The sequence below is a fragment of the Hyla sarda genome, unplaced genomic scaffold (assembly GCF_029499605.1).
Source record: "Hyla sarda isolate aHylSar1 unplaced genomic scaffold, aHylSar1.hap1 scaffold_321, whole genome shotgun sequence".
Taxonomy (NCBI): Eukaryota; Metazoa; Chordata; class Amphibia; order Anura; family Hylidae; genus Hyla; species Hyla sarda.
Window position 1 is genome coordinate 34,359 of NW_026609945.1, and position 25,458 is coordinate 59,816.

A 25,458-nucleotide genomic window follows, 5' to 3' on the forward strand; every position below is an offset into this window, starting at 1 on the left:
GCATGGTCAATGTACAGCAATGACACACCTGTGTGAACAGCCAGGAGACCCCCCCCCCCCCCCCATGTTATGTTACATAGTTACATAGTTAGTACGGTCGAAAAAAGACATATGTCCATCAAGTTCAACCAGGGAATTAAGGGGTAGGGGTGTGGCGCGATATTGGGGAAGGGATGAGATTTTATATTTCTTCATAAGCATTAATCTTATTTTGTCAATTAGGAACATTCAGCACCCACCCGCTATCAAGGCAGCTGCCTATCATGTCATGCCCTACCTGCACAGGTGTGCTGGCTACTCAAATGATCCAATTAAGGAGGCCATTTAGTCAGCAGCAGCAGAAGTCCTGTGCCTGGACGCTCCAACAGCGGCCAGACACAAGCAGAAGCAGAAGCAGCAGAAGCAGCAGCAGCACCACCTTTTGTTTTTTGGCTGCAGCAGCAGCAAGGCCCACAGGGCTGGCTAGCTGGCTAGCCAGCAAGCAGGTAGCAATGAAAGTAGGAATCTTTCTTTTTAACCCTGTAAGGGGGTGGTGCACTGTACCCGAAGATACTGCCATATCGGGTCAATGCATAGGGCGACGGAAGCAAGCTTCGAAATCGGCCCCCGTTCTCAAAAATCCATTTAATATATGGTCCCCAGATAGGGGACGTATCAGATATTAAACTGATAAGAACAGATACTACACTTGATCTTAGCCAAAAGGCCGAGAAGCGATAACCGTGAAAGGGGCGGGCCCAACAAGGTGCCCTTCATGGGCACTATCACTGCTTGCTGTCAGGGAGGCTGCCAGACAATTTTCCATGCACACTCTGGGCTGGGGGGCAGTCAACCACCAGTACACACAGCAGAACCTAAACTCATACCATTATTGCTAAGCAGCAAGACAGGGGCCCATTGCACTCCCACGGGGCCTTTTTAAATGCAATCCATAACCCGGATTTGCCAGGAACCCTTCTTACTCCTCCTACTTGCATGTGACACTGGGCTTAGGATCTGCATAGGAAACACACACACAAGCACACACCTACCTTTGTTGCCTGCAGATGCCTCCTTGGCTGTCCCCAAACGGTATCAAACCAACACCCACGGGAAGCTGTAAGCATAGAGGACATGCCTGCACCCCATTGGACTTACCTGTGTGGGTTAAACCCGGGTTATTTGACAACCTATGGCGGTGATGGTTCTGCTCAGGCAGAGCAGTGCTGATGCTCCTCATAAAGCTGTCGCTGCTGTGAAGGTTCTAGGTGACATCACAAATCCCTATGGTTACATACACAACAAAGCTGGGTTGTTGTTGTTTACACTCTGCAAGGCCTGTGGAAGTGAGTGACATCATAGCACTGTAGTTCTGAGGGTTCTAGATGGATGCAACAATCTCCTGTTGCTTCTATGAAGGCCATAATAGACGACATCACCAAACAGCTCCATAGTCACATACACAGCAAAGGAGAGATGTTGTTTACACCTAGTGATGTCAGTGGTATTGAGTGACATCACAGCACAGTGCTAAGGCTCCTGGGCCTGGACACAGCAGCGGCTGCAATATCTCAACGGAGAATACGTTTATATATATGTGTGTGTGTGCGCGTATATATATATATATATATATATATATATATATATATATATATTTCTCCGCCGAAATCACTTTTAAACCCATTTCCACCTTTTTTTCCCTTCTCTTCCTCTTACTTTTTTTTTCACGTTTTTTTACGTTTTTCTCCTTTTCGCCTCTTTTCTGGGCGTATTATTCTTCTTTTTCTTCTTTTTTTTCGTCTAATGCATACCCCATCAGTGCAGCAATGCTTATTCAATACCGCCAGCAGATGGAGACACTGGGGGATAATTTTCTAAGGATTTATACTGATTTTTCCTGTCTGAATTTGTCGCACAGAAAGTTGCAGGCCAAATATGTGTGACATTTCTGCGACTTTAGCTTCTAGAGCATTTTTACAACATTATACATAGGTGCTGAATACATAAAAAGCGACTGTTCAGCGACAGACAAGTCGCATCGGCTGAAAGTAGGCCAGAATGTCAGTCCATGTTGGAGCAGGTTTAGATACAGTCTAAAGTATAGATCTCAAAGTCTGTGCACAGAATTTAGCAAGGGCCTCGCACCTTCTGATGCATCAGGTAGGTGCACAATAGCATAGCCTAACCCTCTGTACTTTGGTCTATATTGATGCGGGACATAGACAACCAGCTGATGACCAATCCATTAGTGCAATGGATGGCTGGAAGCATTTGTCTTTGCCCTTGCAATACCACAGAAGCAATGCATGGTCAATGTACAGCAATGACACACCTGTGTGAACAGCCAGGAGACCCCCCCCCCCCCCCCCCCATGTTATGTTACATAGTTACATAGTTAGTACGGTCGAAAAAAGACATATGTCCATCAAGTTCAACCAGGGAATTAAGGGGTAGGGGTGTGGCGCGATATTGGGGAAGGGATGAGATTTTATATTTCTTCATAAGCATTAATCTTATTTTGTCAATTAGGAACATTCAGCACCCACCCGCTATCAAGGCAGCTGCCTATCATGTCATGCCCTACCTGCACAGGTGTGCTGGCTACTCAAATGATCCAATTAAGGAGGCCATTTAGTCAGCAGCAGCAGAAGTCCTGTGCCTGGACGCTCCAACAGCGGCCAGACACAAGCAGAAGCAGAAGCAGCAGAAGCAGCAGCAGCACCACCTTTTGTTTTTTGGCTGCAGCAGCAGCAAGGCCCACAGGGCTGGCTAGCTGGCTAGCCAGCAAGCAGGTAGCAATGAAAGTAGGAATCTTTCTTTTTAACCCTGTAAGGGGGTGGTGCACTGTACCCGAAGATACTGCCATATCGGGTCAATGCATAGGGCGACGGAAGCAAGCTTCGAAATCGGCCCCCGTTCTCAAAAATCCATTTAATATATGGTCCCCAGATAGGGGACGTATCAGATATTAAACTGATAAGAACAGATTTTTTTTTTTAGTTAACCCTCAGAACTCCATCAGAGCTCTAAGATCTTATTTGAGCTTAATTTTTTGTTCATCATCAGGAAAACCCGTTTTTCTTTATTTCTTCATCTCTTTTTTTTTTTTTTTTTTTTAAACAATAAAAGAAACCATATTTAAAACATAAAAAAATTATCAAACCAAAACTAACCATACTATAATTCTATAATTTCTTAAAGAAAAATTACCCAAATGTCATTCCTCTTCTCCATGCAAAGACCATCAAGAAGTCTAAGAAACCACAAGTTATAGATCCACTCAGCATCTCACTTTTGGCTGGAATCGCCAGCCACGCTGGAACCTTGTATGTTTCCACAAATCTATCTATATCTGCGTGAAAGGAACAATAGACTTTATCCCTTGCTTCATTGACTTTGATTCCCAATCTTTCTTTCAGATTTCCCAAATCCTCGTCAAAGGCTTTTTTCTCTTTTTTTTGACACACTCTTGAAGACAACATCAAGAGAGCCTCCATACTCTACCGGTACATATTCTTCTTCATTTTCTTTCCTTTTCTTCTCCTCCATCACTTTCCTGGTTGGAGTTTCCTCCTCTTCAGGTTCTTCCCTCACATCAGTTTCCTCCTCCCTACTTCGTTTCATAACCTCCTTTTTCTTCTTCTTCTTCTTAGGACACATTACTGCCAGGTGTCCCTCATCACCACATAGATGACACTTTTTCTTCACCTTACATGCTTCTGGCTCATGGCCTTCTTCTTGGCATTTATAGCACCAAACAATATCACAAAAATCTTTCCTATGGCCATACCTTTTACACTTTCGACAAAAGTCGTCCATGCCTGAAAAGAACAGGTCACCATTTACTGGGCCAATCTTAAAACGCCCTGGGGGATAAATTAGCTTTCCATCAGGTGTTTTCTGAAACTTCACTTGAAATTTCCACTTTGTCGTCCAAAGTCCATATTGATTATAGATCTTGCCTTTTGGCTTCACCTCCTCACAGAATCTAGAAAGGAACAGAACAATCTCTTCTTCTGTGATATACGGACTGTACATCCTCACAGTTATAAGTCTTTCCCGAGTCGGGAAATGGGGAGTAATCTCTACCCCTCCCAACTTAGGGTGCGACTTCCACAGCAATGCTTTATTGCAGAACACACCATAGTCCTCCTCCGAAACCAGAACCACATCATAGACTCCACTTCTTGGAAATTCCAGCATCGATAATATCTGGTCCTTCCTCAGCTCAAAAAGCTGGAACAAAATCTCCTCCACCACGAAGAATAAACCTCTCTCCTTCTTTCCAGCATCCAAAAGAGTAATTCGGACTCCATTTCGTAGTCTGGCGTAGCTAGGTACACCTCCAGCAGGCTCTTCTTTCTTGCCAGCCTCCTCCATCGCAGAAAAAACACCTCCCCTACTGCAGGCAGGTAGGTAGTGATCGCTCCTCGTTGCCCGGGGACTAAGCCGCAACCCTGATGTCAGCAAGGGGGTTTAGTCCCACCATATAGATGGGACGATCCCCCAGGGAAAAGGAGCGGGTACCCCGGGCACCTTCCAGCCAGATCAAGCAAACAGATACTACACTTGATCTTAGCCAAAAGGCCGAGAAGCGATAACCGTGAAAGGGGCGGGCCCAACAAGGTGCCCTTCATGGGCACTATCACTGCTTGCTGTCAGGGAGGCTGCCAGACAATTTTCCATGCACACTCTGGGCTGGGGGGCAGTCAACCACCAGTACACACAGCAGAACCTAAACCCATACCATTATTGCTAAGCAGCAAGACAGGGGCCCATTGCACTCCCATGGGGCCTTTTTAAATGCAATCCATAACCCGGATTTGCCAGGAACCCTTCTTACTCCTCCTACTTGCATGTGACACTGGGCTTAGGATCTGCATAGGAAACACACACACAAGCACACACCTACCTTTGTTGCCTGAAGATGCCTCCTTGGCTGTCCCCAAACGGTATCAAACCAACACCCACGGGAAGCTGTAAGCATAGAGGACATGCCTGCACCCCATTGGACTTACCTGTGTGGGTTAAACCCGGGTTATTTGACAACCTATGGCGGTGATGGTTCTGCTCAGGCAGAGCAGTGCTGATGCTCCTCATAAAGCTGTCGCTGCTGTGAAGGTTCTAGGTGACATCACAAATCCCTATGGTTACATACACAACAAAGCTGGGTTGTTGTTGTTTACACTCTGCAAGGCCTGTGGAAGTGAGTGACATCATAGCACTGTAGTTCTGAGGGTTCTAGATGGATGCAACAATCTCCTGTTGCTTCTATGAAGGCCATAATAGACGACATCACCAAACAGCTCCATAGTCACATACACAGCAAAGGAGAGATGTTGTTTACACCTAGTGATGTCAGTGGTATTGAGTGACATCACAGCACAGTGCTAAGGCTCCTGGGCCTGGACACAGCAGCGGCTGCAATATCTCAACGGAGAATACGTTTATATATATGTGTGTGTGTGCGCGTATATATATATATATATATATATATATATATATATATATATTTCTCCGCCGAAATCACTTTTAAACCCATTTCCACCTTTTTTTCCCTTCTCTTCCTCTTACTTTTTTTTCACGTTTTTTTACGTTTTTCTCCTTTTCGCCTCTTTTCTGGGCGTATTATTCTTCTTTTTCTTCTTTTTTTTCGTCTAATGCATACCCCATCAGTGCAGCAATGCTTATTCAATACCGCCAGCAGATGGAGACACTGGGGGATAATTTTCTAAGGATTTATACTGATTTTTCCTGTCTGAATTTGTCGCACAGAAAGTTGCAGGCCAAATATGTGTGACATTTCTGCGACTTTAGCTTCTAGAGCATTTTTACAACATTATACATAGGTGCTGAATACATAAAAAGCGACTGTTCAGCGACAGACAAGTCGCATCGGCTGAAAGTAGGCCAGAATGTCAGTCCATGTTGGAGCAGGTTTAGATACAGTCTAAAGTATAGATCTCAAAGTCTGTGCACAGAATTTAGCAAGGGCCTCGCACCTTCTGATGCATCAGGTAGGTGCACAATAGCATAGCCTAACCCTCTGTACTTTGGTCTATATTGATGCGGGACATAGACAACCAGCTGATGACCAATCCATTAGTGCAATGGATGGCTGGAAGCATTTGTCTTTGCCTTTGCAATACCACAGAAGCAATGCATGGTCAATGTACAGCAATGACACACCTGTGTGAACAGCCAGGAGACCCCCCCCCCCCCCATGTTATGTTACATAGTTACATAGTTAGTACGGTCGAAAAAAGACATATGTCCATCAAGTTCAACCAGGGAATTAAGGGGTAGGGGTGTGGCGCGATATTGGGGAAGGGATGAGATTTTATATTTCTTCATAAGCATTAATCTTATTTTGTCAATTAGGAACATTCAGCACCCACCCGCTATCAAGGCAGCTGCCTATCATGTCATGCCCTACCTGCACAGGTGTGCTGGCTACTCAAATGATCCAATTAAGGAGGCCATTTAGTCAGCAGCAGCAGAAGTCCTGTGCCTGGACGCTCCAACAGCGGCCAGACACAAGCAGAAGCAGAAGCAGCAGAAGCAGCAGCAGCACCACCTTTTGTTTTTTGGCTGCAGCAGCAGCAAGGCCCACAGGGCTGGCTAGCTGGCTAGCCAGCAAGCAGGTAGCAATGAAAGTAGGAATCTTTCTTTTTAACCCTGTAAGGGGGTGGTGCACTGTACCCGAAGATACTGCCATATCGGGTCAATGCATAGGGCGACGGAAGCAAGCTTCGAAATCGGCCCCCGTTCTCAAAAATCCATTTAATATATGGTCCCCAGATAGGGGACGTATCAGATATTAAACTGATAAGAACAGATACTACACTTGATCTTAGCCAAAAGGCCGAGAAGCGATAACCGTGAAAGGGGCGGGCCCAACAAGGTGCCCTTCATGGGCACTATCACTGCTTGCTGTCAGGGAGGCTGCCAGACAATTTTCCATGCACACTCTGGGCTGGGGGGCAGTCAACCACCAGTACACACAGCAGAACCTAAACCCATACCATTATTGCTAAGCAGCAAGACAGGGGCCCATTGCACTCCCACGGGGCCTTTTTAAATGCAATCCATAACCCGGATTTGCCAGGAACCCTTCTTACTCCTCCTACTTGCATGTGACACTGGGCTTAGGATCTGCATAGGAAACACACACACAAGCACACACCTACCTTTGTTGCCTGCAGATGCCTCCTTGGCTGTCCCCAAACGGTATCAAACCAACACCCACGGGAAGCTGTAAGCATAGAGGACATGCCTGCACCCCATTGGACTTACCTGTGTGGGTTAAACCCGGGTTATTTGACAACCTATGGCGGTGATGGTTCTGCTCAGGCAGAGCAGTGCTGATGCTCCTCATAAAGCTGTCGCTGCTGTGAAGGTTCTAGGTGACATCACAAATCCCTATGGTTACATACACAACAAAGCTGGGTTGTTGTTGTTTACACTCTGCAAGGCCTGTGGAAGTGAGTGACATCATAGCACTGTAGTTCTGAGGGTTCTAGATGGATGCAACAATCTCCTGTTGCTTCTATGAAGGCCATAATAGACGACATCACCAAACAGCTCCATAGTCACATACACAGCAAAGGAGAGATGTTGTTTACACCTAGTGATGTCAGTGGTATTGAGTGACATCACAGCACAGTGCTAAGGCTCCTGGGCCTGGACACAGCAGCGGCTGCAATATCTCAACGGAGAATACGTTTATATATATGTGTGTGTGTGCGCGTATATATATATATATATATATATATATATATATATATATATATTTCTCCGCCGAAATCACTTTTAAACCCATTTCCACCTTTTTTTCCCTTCTCTTCCTCTTACTTTTTTTTCACGTTTTTTTTACGTTTTTCTCCTTTTCGCCTCTTTTCTGGGCGTATTATTCTTCTTTTTCTTCTTTTTTTTCGTCTAATGCATACCCCATCAGTGCAGCAATGCTTATTCAATACCGCCAGCAGATGGAGACACTGGGGGATAATTTTCTAAGGATTTATACTGATTTTTCCTGTCTGAATTTGTCGCACAGAAAGTTGCAGGCCAAATATGTGTGACATTTCTGCGACTTTAGCTTCTAGAGCATTTTTACAACATTATACATAGGTGCTGAATACATAAAAAGCAACTGTTCAGCGACAGACAAGTCACATCGGCTGAAAGTAGGCCAGAATGTCAGTCCATGTTGGAGCAGGTTTAGATACAGTCTAAAGTATAGATCTCAAAGTCTGTGCACAGAATTTAGCAAGGGCCTCGCACCTTCTGATGCATCAGGTAGGTGCACAATAGCATAGCCTAACCCTCTGTACTTTGGTCTATATTGATGCGGGACATAGACAGCCAGCTGATGACCAATCCATTAGTGCAATGGATGGCTGGAAGCATTTGTCTTTGCCTTTGCAATACCACAGAAGCAATGCATGGTCAATGTACAGCAATGACACACCTGTGTGAACAGCCAGGAGACCCCCCCCCCCCCCCCCATGTTATGTTACATAGTTACATAGTTAGTACGGTCGAAAAAAGACATATGTCCATCAAGTTCAACCAGGGAATTAAGGGGTAGGGGTGTGGCGCGATATTGGGGAAGGGATGAGATTTTATATTTCTTCATAAGCATTAATCTTATTTTGTCAATTAGGAACATTCAGCACCCACCCGCTATCAAGGCAGCTGCCTATCATGTCATGCCCTACCTGCACAGGTGTGCTGGCTACTCAAATGATCCAATTAAGGAGGCCATTTAGTCAGCAGCAGCAGAAGTCCTGTGCCTGGACGCTCCAACAGCGGCCAGACACAAGCAGAAGCAGAAGCAGCAGAAGCACCACCTTTTGTTTTTTGGCTGCAGCAGCAGCAAGGCCCACAGGGCTGGCTAGCTGGCTAGCCAGCAAGCAGGTAGCAATGAAAGTAGGAATCTTTCTTTTTAACCCTGTAAGGGGGTGGTGCACTGTACCCGAAGATACTGCCATATCGGGTCAATGCATAGGGCGACGGAAGCAAGCTTCGAAATCGGCCCCCGTTCTCAAAAATCCATTTAATATATGGTCCCCAGATAGGGGACGTATCAGATATTAAACTGATAAGAACAGATACTACACTTGATCTTAGCCAAAAGGCCGAGAAGCGATAACCGTGAAAGGGGCGGGCCCAACAAGGTGCCCTTCATGGGCACTATCACTGCTTGCTGTCAGGGAGGCTGCCAGACAATTTTCCATGCACACTCTGGGCTGGGGGGCAGTCAACCACCAGTACACACAGCAGAACCTAAACCCATACCATTATTGCTAAGCAGCAAGACAGGGGCCCATTGCACTCCCACGGGGCCTTTTTAAATGCAATCCATAACCCGGATTTGCCAGGAACCCTTCTTACTCCTCCTACTTGCATGTGACACTGGGCTTAGGATCTGCATAGGAAACACACACACAAGCACACACCTACCTTTGTTGCCTGCAGATGCCTCCTTGGCTGTCCCCAAACGGTATCAAACCAACACCCACGGGAAGCTGTAAGCATAGAGGACATGCCTGCACCCCATTGGACTTACCTGTGTGGGTTAAACCCGGGTTATTTGACAACCTATGGCGGTGATGGTTCTGCTCAGGCAGAGCAGTGCTGATGCTCCTCATAAAGCTGTCGCTGCTGTGAAGGTTCTAGGTGACATCACAAATCCCTATGGTTACATACACAACAAAGCTGGGTTGTTGTTGTTTACACTCTGCAAGGCCTGTGGAAGTGAGTGACATCATAGCACTGTAGTTCTGAGGGTTCTAGATGGATGCAACAATCTCCTGTTGCTTCTATGAAGGCCATAATAGACGACATCACCAAACAGCTCCATAGTCACATACACAGCAAAGGAGAGATGTTGTTTACACCTAGTGATGTCAGTGGTATTGAGTGACATCACAGCACAGTGCTAAGGCTCCTGGGCCTGGACACAGCAGCGGCTGCAATATCTCAACGGAGAATACGTTTATATATATGTGTGTGTGTGCGCGTATATATATATATATATATATATATATATATATATATATATATATTTCTCCGCCGAAATCACTTTTAAACCCATTTCCACCTTTTTTTCCCTTCTCTTCCTCTTACTTTTTTTTTCACGTTTTTTTACGTTTTTCTCCTTTTCGCCTCTTTTCTGGGCGTATTATTCTTCTTTTTCTTCTTTTTTTTCGTCTAATGCATACCCCATCAGTGCAGCAATGCTTATTCAATACCGCCAGCAGATGGAGACACTGGGGGATAATTTTCTAAGGATTTATACTGATTTTTCCTGTCTGAATTTGTCGCACAGAAAGTTGCAGGCCAAATATGTGTGACATTTCTGCGACTTTAGCTTCTAGAGCATTTTTACAACATTATACATAGGTGCTGAATACATAAAAAGCGACTGTTCAGCGACAGACAAGTCGCATCGGCTGAAAGTAGGCCAGAATGTCAGTCCATGTTGGAGCAGGTTTAGATACAGTCTAAAGTATAGATCTCAAAGTCTGTGCACAGAATTTAGCAAGGGCCTCGCACCTTCTGATGCATCAGGTAGGTGCACAATAGCATAGCCTAACCCTCTGTACTTTGGTCTATATTGATGCGGGACATAGACAACCAGCTGATGACCAATCCATTAGTGCAATGGATGGCTGGAAGCATTTGTCTTTGCCCTTGCAATACCACAGAAGCAATGCATGGTCAATGTACAGCAATGACACACCTGTGTGAACAGCCAGGAGACCCCCCCCCCCCCCCCATGTTATGTTACATAGTTACATAGTTAGTACGGTCGAAAAAAGACATATGTCCATCAAGTTCAACCAGGGAATTAAGGGGTAGGGGTGTGGCGCGATATTGGGGAAGGGATGAGATTTTATATTTCTTCATAAGCATTAATCTTATTTTGTCAATTAGGAACATTCAGCACCCACCCGCTATCAAGGCAGCTGCCTATCATGTCATGCCCTACCTGCACAGGTGTGCTGGCTACTCAAATGATCCAATTAAGGAGGCCATTTAGTCAGCAGCAGCAGAAGTCCTGTGCCTGGACGCTCCAACAGCGGCCAGACACAAGCAGAAGCAGAAGCAGCAGAAGCAGCAGCAGCACCACCTTTTGTTTTTTGGCTGCAGCAGCAGCAAGGCCCACAGGGCTGGCTAGCTGGCTAGCCAGCAAGCAGGTAGCAATGAAAGTAGGAATCTTTCTTTTTAACCCTGTAAGGGGGTGGTGCACTGTACCCGAAGATACTGCCATATCGGGTCAATGCATAGGGCGACGGAAGCAAGCTTCGAAATCGGCCCCCGTTCTCAAAAATCCATTTAATATATGGTCCCCAGATAGGGGACGTATCAGATATTAAACTGATAAGAACAGATTTTTTTTTTTAGTTAACCCTCAGAACTCCATCAGAGCTCTAAGATCTTATTTGAGCTTGATTTTTTGTTCATCATCAGGAAAACCCGTTTTTCTTTATTTCTTTATCTCTTTTTTTTTTTTTTTTTTTTAAACAATAAAAGAAACCATATTTAAAACATAAAAAAATTATCAAACCAAAACTAACCATACTATAATTCTATAATTTCTTAAAGAAAAATTACCCAAATGTCATTCCTCTTCTCCATGCAAAGACCATCAAGAAGTCTAAGAAACCACAAGTTATAGATCCACTCAGCATCTCACTTTTGGCTGGAATCGCCAGCCACGCTGGAACCTTGTATGTTTCCACAAATCTATCTATATCTGCGTGAAAGGAACAATAGACTTTATCCCTTGCTTCATTGACTTTGATTCCCAATCTTTCTTTCAGATTTCCCAAATCCTCGTCAAAGGCTTTTTTCTCTTTTTTTTGACACACTCTTGAAGACAACATCAAGAGAGCCTCCATACTCTACCGGTACATATTCTTCTTCATTTTCTTTCCTTTTCTTCTCCTCCATCACTTTCCTGGTTGGAGTTTCCTCCTCTTCAGGTTCTTCCCTCACATCAGTTTCCTCCTCCCTACTTCGTTTCATAACCTCCTTTTTCTTCTTCTTCTTCTTAGGACACATTACTGCCAGGTGTCCCTCATCACCACATAGATGACACTTTTTCTTCACCTTACATGCTTCTGGCTCATGGCCTTCTTCTTGGCATTTATAGCACCAAACAATATCACAAAAATCTTTCCTATGGCCATACCTTTTACACTTTCGACAAAAGTCGTCCATGCCTGAAAAGAACAGGTCACCATTTACTGGGCCAATCTTAAAACGCCCTGGGGGATAAATTAGCTTTCCATCAGGTGTTTTCTGAAACTTCACTTGAAATTTCCACTTTGTCGTCCAAAGTCCATATTGATTATAGATCTTGCCTTTTGGCTTCACCTCCTCACAGAATCTAGAAAGGAACAGAACAATCTCTTCTTCTGTGATATACGGACTGTACATCCTCACAGTTATAAAACTTTCCCGAGTCGGGAAATGGGGAGTAATCTCTACCCCTCCCAACTTAGGGTGCGACTTCCACAGCAATGCTTTATTGCAGAACACACCATAGTCCTCCTCCGAAACCAGAACCACATCATAGACTCCACTTCTTGGAAATTCCAGCATCGATAATATCTGGTCCTTCCTCAGCTCAAAAAGCTGGAACAAAATCTCCTCCACCACGAAGAATAAACCTCTCTCCTTCTTTCCAGCATCCAAAAGAGTAATTCGGACTCCATTTCGTAGTCTGGCGTAGCTAGGTACACCTCCAGCAGGCTCTTCTTTCTTGCCAGCCTCCTCCATCGCAGAAAAAACACCTCCCCTACTGCAGGCAGGTAGGTAGTGATCGCTCCTCGTTGCCCGGGGACTAAGCCGCAACCCTGATGTCAGCAAGGGGGTTTAGTCCCACCATATAGATGGGACGATCCCCCAGGGAAAAGGAGCGGGTACCCCGGGCACCTTCCAGCCAGATCAAGCAAACAGATACTACACTTGATCTTAGCCAAAAGGCCGAGAAGCGATAACCGTGAAAGGGGCGGGCCCAACAAGGTGCCCTTCATGGGCACTATCACTGCTTGCTGTCAGGGAGGCTGCCAGACAATTTTCCATGCACACTCTGGGCTGGGGGGCAGTCAACCACCAGTACACACAGCAGAACCTAAACCCATACCATTATTGCTAAGCAGCAAGACAGGGGCCCATTGCACTCCCACGGGGCCTTTTTAAATGCAATCCATAACCCGGATTTGCCAGGAACCCTTCTTACTCCTCCTACTTGCATGTGACACTGGGCTTAGGATCTGCATAGGAAACACACACACAAGCACACACCTACCTTTGTTGCCTGAAGATGCCTCCTTGGCTGTCCCCAAACGGTATCAAACCAACACCCACGGGAAGCTGTAAGCATAGAGGACATGCCTGCACCCCATTGGACTTACCTGTGTGGGTTAAACCCGGGTTATTTGACAACCTATGGCGGTGATGGTTCTGCTCAGGCAGAGCAGTGCTGATGCTCCTCATAAAGCTGTCGCTGCTGTGAAGGTTCTAGGTGACATCACAAATCCCTATGGTTACATACACAACAAAGCTGGGTTGTTGTTGTTTACACTCTGCAAGGCCTGTGGAAGTGAGTGACATCATAGCACTGTAGTTCTGAGGGTTCTAGATGGATGCAACAATCTCCTGTTGCTTCTATGAAGGCCATAATAGACGACATCACCAAACAGCTCCATAGTCACATACACAGCAAAGGAGAGATGTTGTTTACACCTAGTGATGTCAGTGGTATTGAGTGACATCACAGCACAGTGCTAAGGCTCCTGGGCCTGGACACAGCAGCGGCTGCAATATCTCAACGGAGAATACGTTTATATATATGTGTGTGTGTGCGCGTATATATATATATATATATATATATATATATATATATATATATATTTCTCCGCCGAAATCACTTTTAAACCCATTTCCACCTTTCTTTCCCTTCTCTTCCTCTTACTTTTTTTTCACGTTTTTTTTACGTTTTTCTCCTTTTCGCCTCTTTTCTGGGCGTATTATTCTTCTTTTTCTTCTTTTTTTTCGTCTAATGCATACCCCATCAGTGCAGCAATGCTTATTCAATACCGCCAGCAGATGGAGACACTGGGGGATAATTTTCTAAGGATTTATACTGATTTTTCCTGTCTGAATTTGTCGCACAGAAAGTTGCAGGCCAAATATGTGTGACATTTCTGCGACTTTAGCTTCTAGAGCATTTTTACAACATTATACATAGGTGCTGAATACATAAAAAGCAACTGTTCAGCGACAGACAAGTCACATCGGCTGAAAGTAGGCCAGAATGTCAGTCCATGTTGGAGCAGGTTTAGATACAGTCTAAAGTATAGATCTCAAAGTCTGTGCACAGAATTTAGCAAGGGCCTCGCACCTTCTGATGCATCAGGTAGGTGCACAATAGCATAGCCTAACCCTCTGTACTTTGGTCTATATTGATGCGGGACATAGACAGCCAGCTGATGACCAATCCATTAGTGCAATGGATGGCTGGAAGCATTTGTCTTTGCCTTTGCAATACCACAGAAGCAATGCATGGTCAATGTACAGCAATGACACACCTGTGTGAACAGCCAGGAGACCCCCCCCCCCCCCCCCCATGTTATGTTACATAGTTACATAGTTAGTACGGTCGAAAAAAGACATATGTCCATCAAGTTCAACCAGGGAATTAAGGGGTAGGGGTGTGGCGCGATATTGGGGAAGGGATGAGATTTTATATTTCTTCATAAGCATTAATCTTATTTTGTCAATTAGGAACATTCAGCACCCACCCGCTATCAAGGCAGCTGCCTATCATGTCATGCCCTACCTGCACAGGTGTGCTGGCTACTCAAATGATCCAATTAAGGAGGCCATTTAGTCAGCAGCAGCAGAAGTCCTGTGCCTGGACGCTCCAACAGCGGCCAGACACAAGCAGAAGCAGAAGCAGCAGAAGCAGCAGCAGCACCACCTTTTGTTTTTTGGCTGCAGCAGCAGCAAGGCCCACAGGGCTGGCTAGCTGGCTAGCCAGCAAGCAGGTAGCAATGAAAGTAGGAATCTTTCTTTTTAACCCTGTAAGGGGGTGGTGCACTGTACCCGAAGATACTGCCATATCGGGTCAATGCATAGGGCGACGGAAGCAAGCTTCGAAATCGGCCCCCGTTCTCAAAAATCCATTTAATATATGGTCCCCAGATAGGGGACGTATCAGATATTAAACTGATAAGAACAGATACTACACTTGATCTTAGCCAAAAGGCCGAGAAGCGATAACCGTGAAAGGGGCGGGCCCAACAAGGTGCCCTTCATGGGCACTATCACTGCTTGCTGTCAGGGAGGCTGCCAGACAATTTTCCATGCACACTCTGGGCTGGGGGGCAGTCAACCACCAGTACACACAGCAGAACCTAAACCCATACCATTATTGCTAAGCAGCAAGACAGGGGCCCATTGCACTCCCACGGGGCCTTTTTAAATGCAATCCATAACCCGGATTTGCCAGGAACCCTTCTTACTCCTCCTACTTGCATGTGACACTGGGCTTAGGATCTGCATAGGAAACACACACACAAGCACACACCTACCTTTGTTGCCTGCAGATGCCTCCTTGGCTGTCCCCAAACGGTATCAAACCAACACCCACGGGAAGCTGTAAGCATAGAGGACATGCCTGCACCCCATTGGACTTACCTGTGTGGGTTAAACCCGGGTTATTTGACAACCTATGGCGGTGATGGTTCTGCTCAGGCAGAGCAGTGCTGATGCTCCTCATAAAGCTGTCGCTGCTGTGAAGGTTCTAGGTGACATCACAAATCCCTATGGTTACATACACAACAAAGCTGGGTTGTTGTTGTTTACACTCTGCAAGGCCTGTGGAAGTGAGTGACATCATAGCACTGTAGTTCTGAGGGTTCTAGATGGATGCAACAATCTCCTGTTGCTTCTATGAAGGCCATAATAGACGACATCACCAAACAGCTCCATAGTCACATACACAGCAAAGGAGAGATGTTGTTTACACCTAGTGATGTCAGTGGTATTGAGTGACATCACAGCACAGTGCTAAGGCTCCTGGGCCTGGACACAGCAGCGGCTGCAATATCTCAACGGAGAATACGTTTATATATATGTGTGTGTGTGCGCGTATATATATATATATATATATATATATATATATATATATATATTTCTCCGCCGAAATCACTTTTAAACCCATTTCCACCTTTTTTTCCCTTCTCTTCCTCTTACTTTTTTTTTCACGTTTTTTTACGTTTTTCTCCTTTTCGCCTCTTTTCTGGGCGTATTATTCTTCTTTTTCTTCTTTTTTTTCGTCTAATGCATACCCCATCAGTGCAGCAATGCTTATTCAATACCGCCAGCAGATGGAGACACTGGGGGATAATTTTCTAAGGATTTATACTGATTTTTCCTGTCTGAATTTGTCGCACAGAAAGTTGCAGGCCAAATATGTGTGACATTTCTGCGACTTTAGCTTCTAGAGCATTTTTACAACATTATACATAGGTGCTGAATACATAAAAAGCGACTGTTCAGCGACAGACAAGTCGCATCGGCTGAAAGTAGGCCAGAATGTCAGTCCATGTTGGAGCAGGTTTAGATACAGTCTAAAGTATAGATCTCAAAGTCTGTGCACAGAATTTAGCAAGGGCCTCGCACCTTCTGATGCATCAGGTAGGTGCACAATAGCATAGCCTAACCCTCTGTACTTTGGTCTATATTGATGCGGGACATAGACAACCAGCTGATGACCAATCCATTAGTGCAATGGATGGCTGGAAGCATTTGTCTTTGCCCTTGCAATACCACAGAAGCAATGCATGGTCAATGTACAGCAATGACACACCTGTGTGAACAGCCAGGAGACCCCCCCCCCCCCCCCATGTTATGTTACATAGTTACATAGTTAGTACGGTCGAAAAAAGACATATGTCCATCAAGTTCAACCAGGGAATTAAGGGGTAGGGGTGTGGCGCGATATTGGGGAAGGGATGAGATTTTATATTTCTTCATAAGCATTAATCTTATTTTGTCAATTAGGAACATTCAGCACCCACCCGCTATCAAGGCAGCTGCCTATCATGTCATGCCCTACCTGCACAGGTGTGCTGGCTACTCAAATGATCCAATTAAGGAGGCCATTTAGTCAGCAGCAGCAGAAGTCCTGTGCCTGGACGCTCCAACAGCGGCCAGACACAAGCAGAAGCAGAAGCAGCAGAAGCAGCAGCAGCACCACCTTTTGTTTTTTGGCTGCAGCAGCAGCAAGGCCCACAGGGCTGGCTAGCTGGCTAGCCAGCAAGCAGGTAGCAATGAAAGTAGGAATCTTTCTTTTTAACCCTGTAAGGGGGTGGTGCACTGTACCCGAAGATACTGCCATATCGAGTCAATGCATAGGGCGACGGAAGCAAGCTTCGAAATCGGCCCCCGTTCTCAAAAATCCATTTAATATATGGTCCCCAGATAGGGGACGTATCAGATATTAAACTGATAAGAACAGATTTTTTTTTTTAGTTAACCCTCAGAACTCCATCAGAGCTCTAAGATCTTATTTGAGCTTGATTTTTTGTTCATCATCAGGAAAACCCGTTTTTCTTTATTTCTTTATCTCTTTTTTTTTTTTTTTTTTTTAAACAATAAAAGAAACCATATTTAAAACATAAAAAAATTATCAAACCAAAACTAACCATACTATAATTCTATAATTTCTTAAAGAAAAATTACCCAAATGTCATTCCTCTTCTCCATGCAAAGACCATCAAGAAGTCTAAGAAACCACAAGTTATAGATCCACTCAGCATCTCACTTTTGGCTGGAATCGCCAGCCACGCTGGAACCTTGTATGTTTCCACAAATCTATCTATATCTGCGTGAAAGGAACAATAGACTTTATCCCTTGCTTCATTGACTTTGATTCCCAATCTTTCTTTCAGATTTCCCAAATCCTCGTCAAAGGCTTTTTTCTCTTTTTTTTGACACACTCTTGAAGACAACATCAAGAGAGCCTCCATACTCTACCGGTACATATTCTTCTTCATTTTCTTTCCTTTTCTTCTCCTCCATCACTTTCCTGGTTGGAGTTTCCTCCTCTTCAGGTTCTTCCCTCACATCAGTTTCCTCCTCCCTACTTCGTTTCATAACCTCCTTTTTCTTCTTCTTCTTCTTAGGACACATTACTGCCAGGTGTCCCTCATCACCACATAGATGACACTTTTTCTTCACCTTACATGCTTCTGGCTCATGGCCTTCTTCTTGGCATTTATAGCACCAAACAATATCACAAAAATCTTTCCTATGGCCATACCTTTTACACTTTCGACAAAAGTCGTCCATGCCTGAAAAGAACAGGTCACCATTTACTGGGCCAATCTTAAAACGCCCTGGGGGATAAATTAGCTTTCCATCAGGTGTTTTCTGAAACTTCACTTGAAATTTCCACTTTGTCGTCCAAAGTCCATATTGATTATAGATCTTGCCTTTTGGCTTCACCTCCTCACAGAATCTAGAAAGGAACAGAACAATCTCTTCTTCTGTGATATACGGACTGTACATCCTCACAGTTATAAGTCTTTCCCGAGTCGGGAAATGGGGAGTAATCTCTACCCCTCCCAACTTAGGGTGCGACTTCCACAGCAATGCTTTATTGCAGAACACACCATAGTCCTCCTCCGAAACCAGAACCACATCATAGACTCCACTTCTTGGAAATTCCAGCATCGATAATATCTGGTCCTTCCTCAGCTCAAAAAGCTGGAACAAAATCTCCTCCACCACGAAGAATAAACCTCTCTCCTTCTTTCCAGCATCCAAAAGAGTAATTCGGACTCCATTTCGTAGTCTGGCGTAGCTAGGTACACCTCCAGCAGGCTCTTCTTTCTTGCCAGCCTCCTCCATCGCAGAAAAAACACCTCCCCTACTGCAGGCAGGTAGGTAGTGATCGCTCCTCGTTGCCCGGGGACTAAGCCGCAACCCTGATGTCAGCAAGGGGGTTTAGTCCCACCATATAGATGGGACGATCCCCCAGGGAAAAGGAGCGGGTACCCCGGGCACCTTCCAGCCAGATCAAGCAAACAGATACTACACTTGATCTTAGCCAAAAGGCCGAGAAGCGATAACCGTGAAAGGGGCGGGCCCAACAAGGTGCCCTTCATGGGCACTATCACTGCTTGCTGTCAGGGAGGCTGCCAGACAATTTTCCATGCACACTCTGGGCTGGGGGGCAGTCAACCACCAGTACACACAGCAGAACCTAAACCCATACCATTATTGCTAAGCAGCAAGACAGGGGCCCATTGCACTCCCATGGGGCCTTTTTAAATGCAATCCATAACCCGGATTTGCCAGGAACCCTTCTTACTCCTCCTACTTGCATGTGACACTGGGCTTAGGATCTGCATAGGAAACACACACACAAGCACACACCTACCTTTGTTGCCTGAAGATGCCTCCTTGGCTGTCCCCAAACGGTATCAAACCAACACCCACGGGAAGCTGTAAGCATAGAGGACATGCCTGCACCCCATTGGACTTACCTGTGTGGGTTAAACCCGGGTTATTTGACAACCTATGGCGGTGATGGTTCTGCTCAGGCAGAGCAGTGCTGATGCTCCTCATAAAGCTGTCGCTGCTGTGAAGGTTCTAGGTGACATCACAAATCCCTATGGTTACATACACAACAAAGCTGGGTTGTTGTTGTTTACACTCTGCAAGGCCTGTGGAAGTGAGTGACATCATAGCACTGTAGTTCTGAGGGTTCTAGATGGATGCAACAATCTCCTGTTGCTTCTATGAAGGCCATAATAGACGACATCACCAAACAGCTCCATAGTCACATACACAGCAAAGGAGAGATGTTGTTTACACCTAGTGATGTCAGTGGTATTGAGTGACATCACAGCACAGTGCTAAGGCTCCTGGGCCTGGACACAGCAGCGGCTGCAATATCTCAACGGAGAATACGTTTATATATATGTGTGTGTGTGCGCGTATATATATATATATATATATATATATATATATATATATATATATATATTTCTCCGCCGAAATCACTTTTAAACCCATTTCCACCTTTTTTTCCCTTCTCTTCCTCTTACTTTTTTTTCACGTTTTTTTACGTTTTTCTCCTTTTCGCCTCTTTTCTGGGCGTATTATTCTTCTTTTTCTTCTTTTTTTTCGTCTAATGCATACCCCATCAGTGCAGCAATGCTTATTCAATACCGCCAGCAGATGGAGACACTGGGGGATAATTTTCTAAGGATTTATACTGATTTTTCCTGTCTGAATTTGTCGCACAGAAAGTTGCAGGCCAAATATGTGTGACATTTCTGCGACTTTAGCTTCTAGAGCATTTTTACAACATTATACATAGGTGCTGAATACATAAAAAGCGACTGTTCAGCGACAGACAAGTCGCATCGGCTGAAAGTAGGCCAGAATGTCAGTCCATGTTGGAGCAGGTTTAGATACAGTCTAAAGTATAGATCTCAAAGTCTGTGCACAGAATTTAGCAAGGGCCTCGCACCTTCTGATGCATCAGGTAGGTGCACAATAGCATAGCCTAACCCTCTGTACTTTGGTCTATATTGATGCGGGACATAGACAACCAGCTGATGACCAATCCATTAGTGCAATGGATGGCTGGAAGCATTTGTCTTTGCCTTTGCAATACCACAGAAGCAATGCATGGTCAATGTACAGCAATGACACACCTGTGTGAACAGCCAGGAGACCCCCCCCCCCCCCCCCCCATGTTATGTTACATAGTTACATAGTTAGTACGGTCGAAAAAAGACATATGTCCATCAAGTTCAACCAGGGAATTAAGGGGTAGGGGTGTGGTGCGATATTGGGGAAGGGATGAGATTTTATATTTCTTCATAAGCATTAATCTTATTTTGTCAATTAGGAACATTCAGCACCCACCCGCTATCAAGGCAGCTGCCTATCATGTCATGCCCTACCTGCACAGGTGTGCTGGCTACTCAAATGATCCAATTAAGGAGGCCATTTAGTCAGCAGCAGCAGAAGTCCTGTGCCTGGACGCTCCAACAGCGGCCAGACACAAGCAGAAGCAGAAGCAGCAGAAGCAGCAGCAGCACCACCTTTTGTTTTTTGGCTGCAGCAGCAGCAAGGCCCACAGGGCTGGCTAGCTGGCTAGCCAGCAAGCAGGTAGCAATGAAAGTAGGAATCTTTCTTTTTAACCCTGTAAGGGGGTGGTGCACTGTACCCGAAGATACTGCCATATCGGGTCAATGCATAGGGCGACGGAAGCAAGCTTCGAAATCGGCCCCCGTTCTCAAAAATCCATTTAATATATGGTCCCCAGATAGGGGACGTATCAGATATTAAACTGATAAGAACAGATTTTTTTTTTTTTTTTTTTATCTAAAGCCGAGGAACGTGCTTTCGATTCACCCAAAGTGCAAGAAAAAGTGCAAACGTGTTACACTAAAAAAACGTGCACAAAGGATGCGGTCTATCGCAAGCCCTTCTCCGATAGGAGAGAGGCCCCCCAACAAACCTTACCCTTCGCCTCCGGACCAAAAGGTACCTGCGAGGTTCCAGGTTCGATGTCCCTTTTCGCCGAAGCTACTAGGGGACCACAAATGCTCCCGGCATCCCCCTTGGCGTTAGCCAAGGTATCTGCCCGCAGAGCCGATTACGGTAGGTACCCTGCCAAAGCAGGAGTACCCGGGGTGTTTGCAGGGAGGTGCGGAACCTAATGGCCACACACACCTCCCCTAGACCGCCAGGAGGGACACCCAGAAGGGCTACCGCATCCTGACCAATCCTGTGAACACACAACACGCAAAAAGTGACACAGTGAGACAAAAAAGAAATAAATAAGTGAATGTGTGCAGATATACTGCCCGGACATCCGGCCGGATCTATAAAAATTTCTCTGATCCTAGCCAGAAGGCCGGGAATCAAGAGGTGAGTGCCACAAGGTGAAGAGATTATGGTGCCCGTGCTTCAACTCAGTGAGTCTATTCTCCCAGTGAGTTTCGGCACCTCGGGGTCACCACTCCCCGAGGCACAAAAGTACCTCGGCTCTAGACCCTCTCAGCCTCATGGCGAGACCCGGAGGGAACAGGTCACATCGGGGCAGCCGTCGAGCTGATTCCTCAGAACCAGCCCCGGAAAGCCCTGGTACACCTGCATCCTCCATGCAGCACCCATCCCCACCAGCATGAAAACTGATAAGAACAGATACTACACTTGATCTTAGCCAAAAGGCCGAGAAGCGATAACCGTGAAAGGGGCAGGCCCAACAAGGTGCCCTTCATGGGCACTATCACTGCTTGCTGTCAGGGAGGCTGCCAGACAATTTTCCATGCACACTCTGGGCTGGGGGGCAGTCAACCACCAGTACACACAGCAGAACCTAAACCCATACCATTATTGCTAAGCAGCAAGACAGGGGCCCATTGCACTCCCACGGGGCCTTTTTAAATGCAATCCATAACCCGGATTTGCCAGGAACCCTTCTTACTCCTCCTACTTGCATGTGACACTGGGCTTAGGATCTGCATAGGAAACACACACACAAGCACACACCTACCTTTGTTGCCTGCAGATGCCTCCTTGGCTGTCCCCAAACGGTATCAAACCAACACCCACGGGAAGCTGTAAGCATAGAGGACATGCCTGCACCCCATTGGACTTACCTGTGTGGGTTAAACCCGGGTTATTTGACAACCTATGGCGGTGATGGTTCTGCTCAGGCAGAGCAGTGCTGATGCTCCTCATAAAGCTGTCGCTGCTGTGAAGGTTCTAGGTGACATCACAAATCCCTATGGTTACATACACAACAAAGCTGGGTTGTTGTTGTTTACACTCTGCAAGGCCTGTGGAAGTGAGTGACATCATAGCACTGTAGTTCTGAGGGTTCTAGATGGATGCAACAATCTCCTGTTGCTTCTATGAAGGCCATAATAGACGACATCACCAAACAGCTCCATAGTCACATACACAGCAAAGGAGAGATGTTGTTTACACCTAGTGATGTCAGTGGTATTGAGTGACATCACAGCACAGTGCTAAGGCTCCTGGGCCTGGACACAGCAGCGGCTGCAATATCTCAACGGAGAATACGTTTATATATATGTGTGTGTGTGCGCGTATATATATATATATATATATATATATATATATATATATATATTTCTCCGCCGAAATCACTTTTAAACCCATTTCCACCTTTTTTTCCCTTCTCTTCCTCTTACTTTTTTTTCACGTTTTTTTACGTTTTTCTCCTTTTCGCCTCTTTTCTGGGCGTATTATTCTTCTTTTTCTTCTTTTTTTTCGTCTAATGCATACCCCATCAGTGCAGCAATGCTTATTCAATACCGCCAGCAGATGGAGACACTGGGGGATAATTTTCTAAGGATTTATACTGATTTTTCCTGTCTGAATTTGTCGCACAGAAAGTTGCAGGCCAAATATGTGTGACATTTCTGCGACTTTAGCTTCTAGAGCATTTTTACAACATTATACATAGGTGCTGAATACATAAAAAGCGACTGTTCAGCGACAGACAAGTCGCATCGGCTGAAAGTAGGCCAGAATGTCAGTCCATGTTGGAGCAGGTTTAGATACAGTCTAAAGTATAGATCTCAAAGTCTGTGCACAGAATTTAGCAAGGGCCTCGCACCTTCTGATGCATCAGGTAGGTGCACAATAGCATAGCCTAACCCTCTGTACTTTGGTCTATATTGATGCGGGACATAGACAACCAGCTGATGACCAATCCATTAGTGCAATGGATGGCTGGAAGCATTTGTCTTTGCCTTTGCAATACCACAGAAGCAATGCATGGTCAATGTACAGCAATGACACACCTGTGTGAACAGCCAGGAGACCCCCCCCCCCCCCCCATGTTATGTTACATAGTTACATAGTTAGTACGGTCGAAAAAAGACATATGTCCATCAAGTTCAACCAGGGAATTAAGGGGTAGGGGTGTGGCGCGATATTGGGGAAGGGATGAGATTTTATATTTCTTCATAAGCATTAATCTTATTTTGTCAATTAGGAACATTCAGCACCCACCCGCTATCAAGGCAGCTGCCTATCATGTCATGCCCTACCTGCACAGGTGTGCTGGCTACTCAAATGATCCAATTAAGGAGGCCATTTAGTCAGCAGCAGCAGAAGTCCTGTGCCTGGACGCTCCAACAGCGGCCAGACACAAGCAGAAGCAGAAGCAGCAGAAGCAGCAGAAGCAGCAGCAGCACCACCTTTTGTTTTTTGGCTGCAGCAGCAGCAAGGCCCACAGGGCTGGCTAGCTGGCTAGCCAGCAAGCAGGTAGCAATGAAAGTAGGAATCTTTCTTTTTAACCCTGTAAGGGGGTGGTGCACTGTACCCGAAGATACTGCCATATCGGGTCAATGCATAGGGCGACGGAAGCAAGCTTCGAAATCGGCCCCCGTTCTCAAAAATCCATTTAATATATGGTCCCCAGATAGGGGACGTATCAGATATTAAACTGATAAGAACAGATACTACACTTGATCTTAGCCAAAAGGCCGAGAAGCGATAACCGTGAAAGGGGCGGGCCCAACAAGGTGCCCTTCATGGGCACTATCACTGCTTGCTGTCAGGGAGGCTGCCAGACAATTTTCCATGCACACTCTGGGCTGGGGGGCAGTCAACCACCAGTACACACAGCAGAACCTAAACCCATACCATTATTGCTAAGCAGCAAGACAGGGGCCCATTGCACTCCCACGGGGCCTTTTTAAATGCAATCCATAACCCGGATTTGCCAGGAACCCTTCTTACTCCTCCTACTTGCATGTGACACTGGGCTTAGGATCTGCATAGGAAACACACACACAAGCACACACCTACCTTTGTTGCCTGCAGATGCCTCCTTGGCTGTCCCCAAACGGTATCAAACCAACACCCACGGGAAGCTGTAAGCATAGAGGACATGCCTGCACCCCATTGGACTTACCTGTGTGGGTTAAACCCGGGTTATTTGACAACCTATGGCGGTGATGGTTCTGCTCAGGCAGAGCAGTGCTGATGCTCCTCATAAAGCTGTCGCTGCTGTGAAGGTTCTAGGTGACATCACAAATCCCTATGGTTACATACACAACAAAGCTGGGTTGTTGTTGTTTACACTCTGCAAGGCCTGTGGAAGTGAGTGACATCATAGCACTGTAGTTCTGAGGGTTCTAGATGGATGCAACAATCTCCTGTTGCTTCTATGAAGGCCATAATAGACGACATCACCAAACAGCTCCATAGTCACATACACAGCAAAGGAGAGATGTTGTTTACACCTAGTGATGTCAGTGGTATTGAGTGACATCACAGCACAGTGCTAAGGCTCCTGGGCCTGGACACAGCAGCGGCTGCAATATCTCAACGGAGAATACGTTTATATATATGTGTGTGTGTGCGCGTATATATATATATATATATATA

At 45.6% G+C, this 25,458-nt stretch overlaps 9 non-coding genes and 4 pseudogenes across 9 annotated transcripts; all 13 read right to left on the reverse strand.

The window, feature by feature from the left end:
* Positions 1–527: 527 nt before the first annotated feature.
* Positions 528–718, reverse strand: LOC130329745 (U2 spliceosomal RNA). The gene has a single exon (XR_008873246.1). It is a non-coding gene; the product is annotated as a U2 spliceosomal RNA (small nuclear RNA).
* A 2,095-nt stretch (positions 719–2,813) lies between these two features.
* On the reverse strand, positions 2,814–2,998 carry LOC130329716 (U2 spliceosomal RNA). Its single transcript, XR_008873230.1, has one exon. It is a non-coding gene; the product is annotated as a U2 spliceosomal RNA (small nuclear RNA).
* A 1,450-nt stretch (positions 2,999–4,448) lies between these two features.
* LOC130329734 (U2 spliceosomal RNA) lies at positions 4,449–4,578 on the reverse strand (annotated as a pseudogene).
* A 2,087-nt stretch (positions 4,579–6,665) lies between these two features.
* LOC130329747 (U2 spliceosomal RNA) lies at positions 6,666–6,856 on the reverse strand. Its single transcript, XR_008873247.1, has one exon. It is a non-coding gene; the product is annotated as a U2 spliceosomal RNA (small nuclear RNA).
* Positions 6,857–8,940: 2,084 nt separating this feature from the next.
* LOC130329748 (U2 spliceosomal RNA) lies at positions 8,941–9,131 on the reverse strand. The gene has a single exon (XR_008873248.1). It is a non-coding gene; the product is annotated as a U2 spliceosomal RNA (small nuclear RNA).
* A 2,094-nt stretch (positions 9,132–11,225) lies between these two features.
* LOC130329717 (U2 spliceosomal RNA) lies at positions 11,226–11,410 on the reverse strand. Its single transcript, XR_008873231.1, has one exon. It is a non-coding gene; the product is annotated as a U2 spliceosomal RNA (small nuclear RNA).
* A 1,450-nt stretch (positions 11,411–12,860) lies between these two features.
* Positions 12,861–12,990, reverse strand: LOC130329736 (U2 spliceosomal RNA; annotated as a pseudogene).
* Positions 12,991–15,086: 2,096 nt separating this feature from the next.
* LOC130329749 (U2 spliceosomal RNA) lies at positions 15,087–15,277 on the reverse strand. The gene has a single exon (XR_008873249.1). It is a non-coding gene; the product is annotated as a U2 spliceosomal RNA (small nuclear RNA).
* A 2,092-nt stretch (positions 15,278–17,369) lies between these two features.
* LOC130329722 (U2 spliceosomal RNA) lies at positions 17,370–17,554 on the reverse strand. The gene has a single exon (XR_008873236.1). It is a non-coding gene; the product is annotated as a U2 spliceosomal RNA (small nuclear RNA).
* A 1,450-nt stretch (positions 17,555–19,004) lies between these two features.
* LOC130329737 (U2 spliceosomal RNA) lies at positions 19,005–19,134 on the reverse strand (annotated as a pseudogene).
* A 2,100-nt stretch (positions 19,135–21,234) lies between these two features.
* Positions 21,235–21,419, reverse strand: LOC130329710 (U2 spliceosomal RNA). Its single transcript, XR_008873226.1, has one exon. It is a non-coding gene; the product is annotated as a U2 spliceosomal RNA (small nuclear RNA).
* Positions 21,420–22,112: 693 nt separating this feature from the next.
* On the reverse strand, positions 22,113–22,272 carry LOC130329726 (U2 spliceosomal RNA; annotated as a pseudogene).
* Positions 22,273–24,372: 2,100 nt separating this feature from the next.
* Positions 24,373–24,563, reverse strand: LOC130329750 (U2 spliceosomal RNA). The gene has a single exon (XR_008873250.1). It is a non-coding gene; the product is annotated as a U2 spliceosomal RNA (small nuclear RNA).
* Positions 24,564–25,458: the final 895 nt, after the last annotated feature.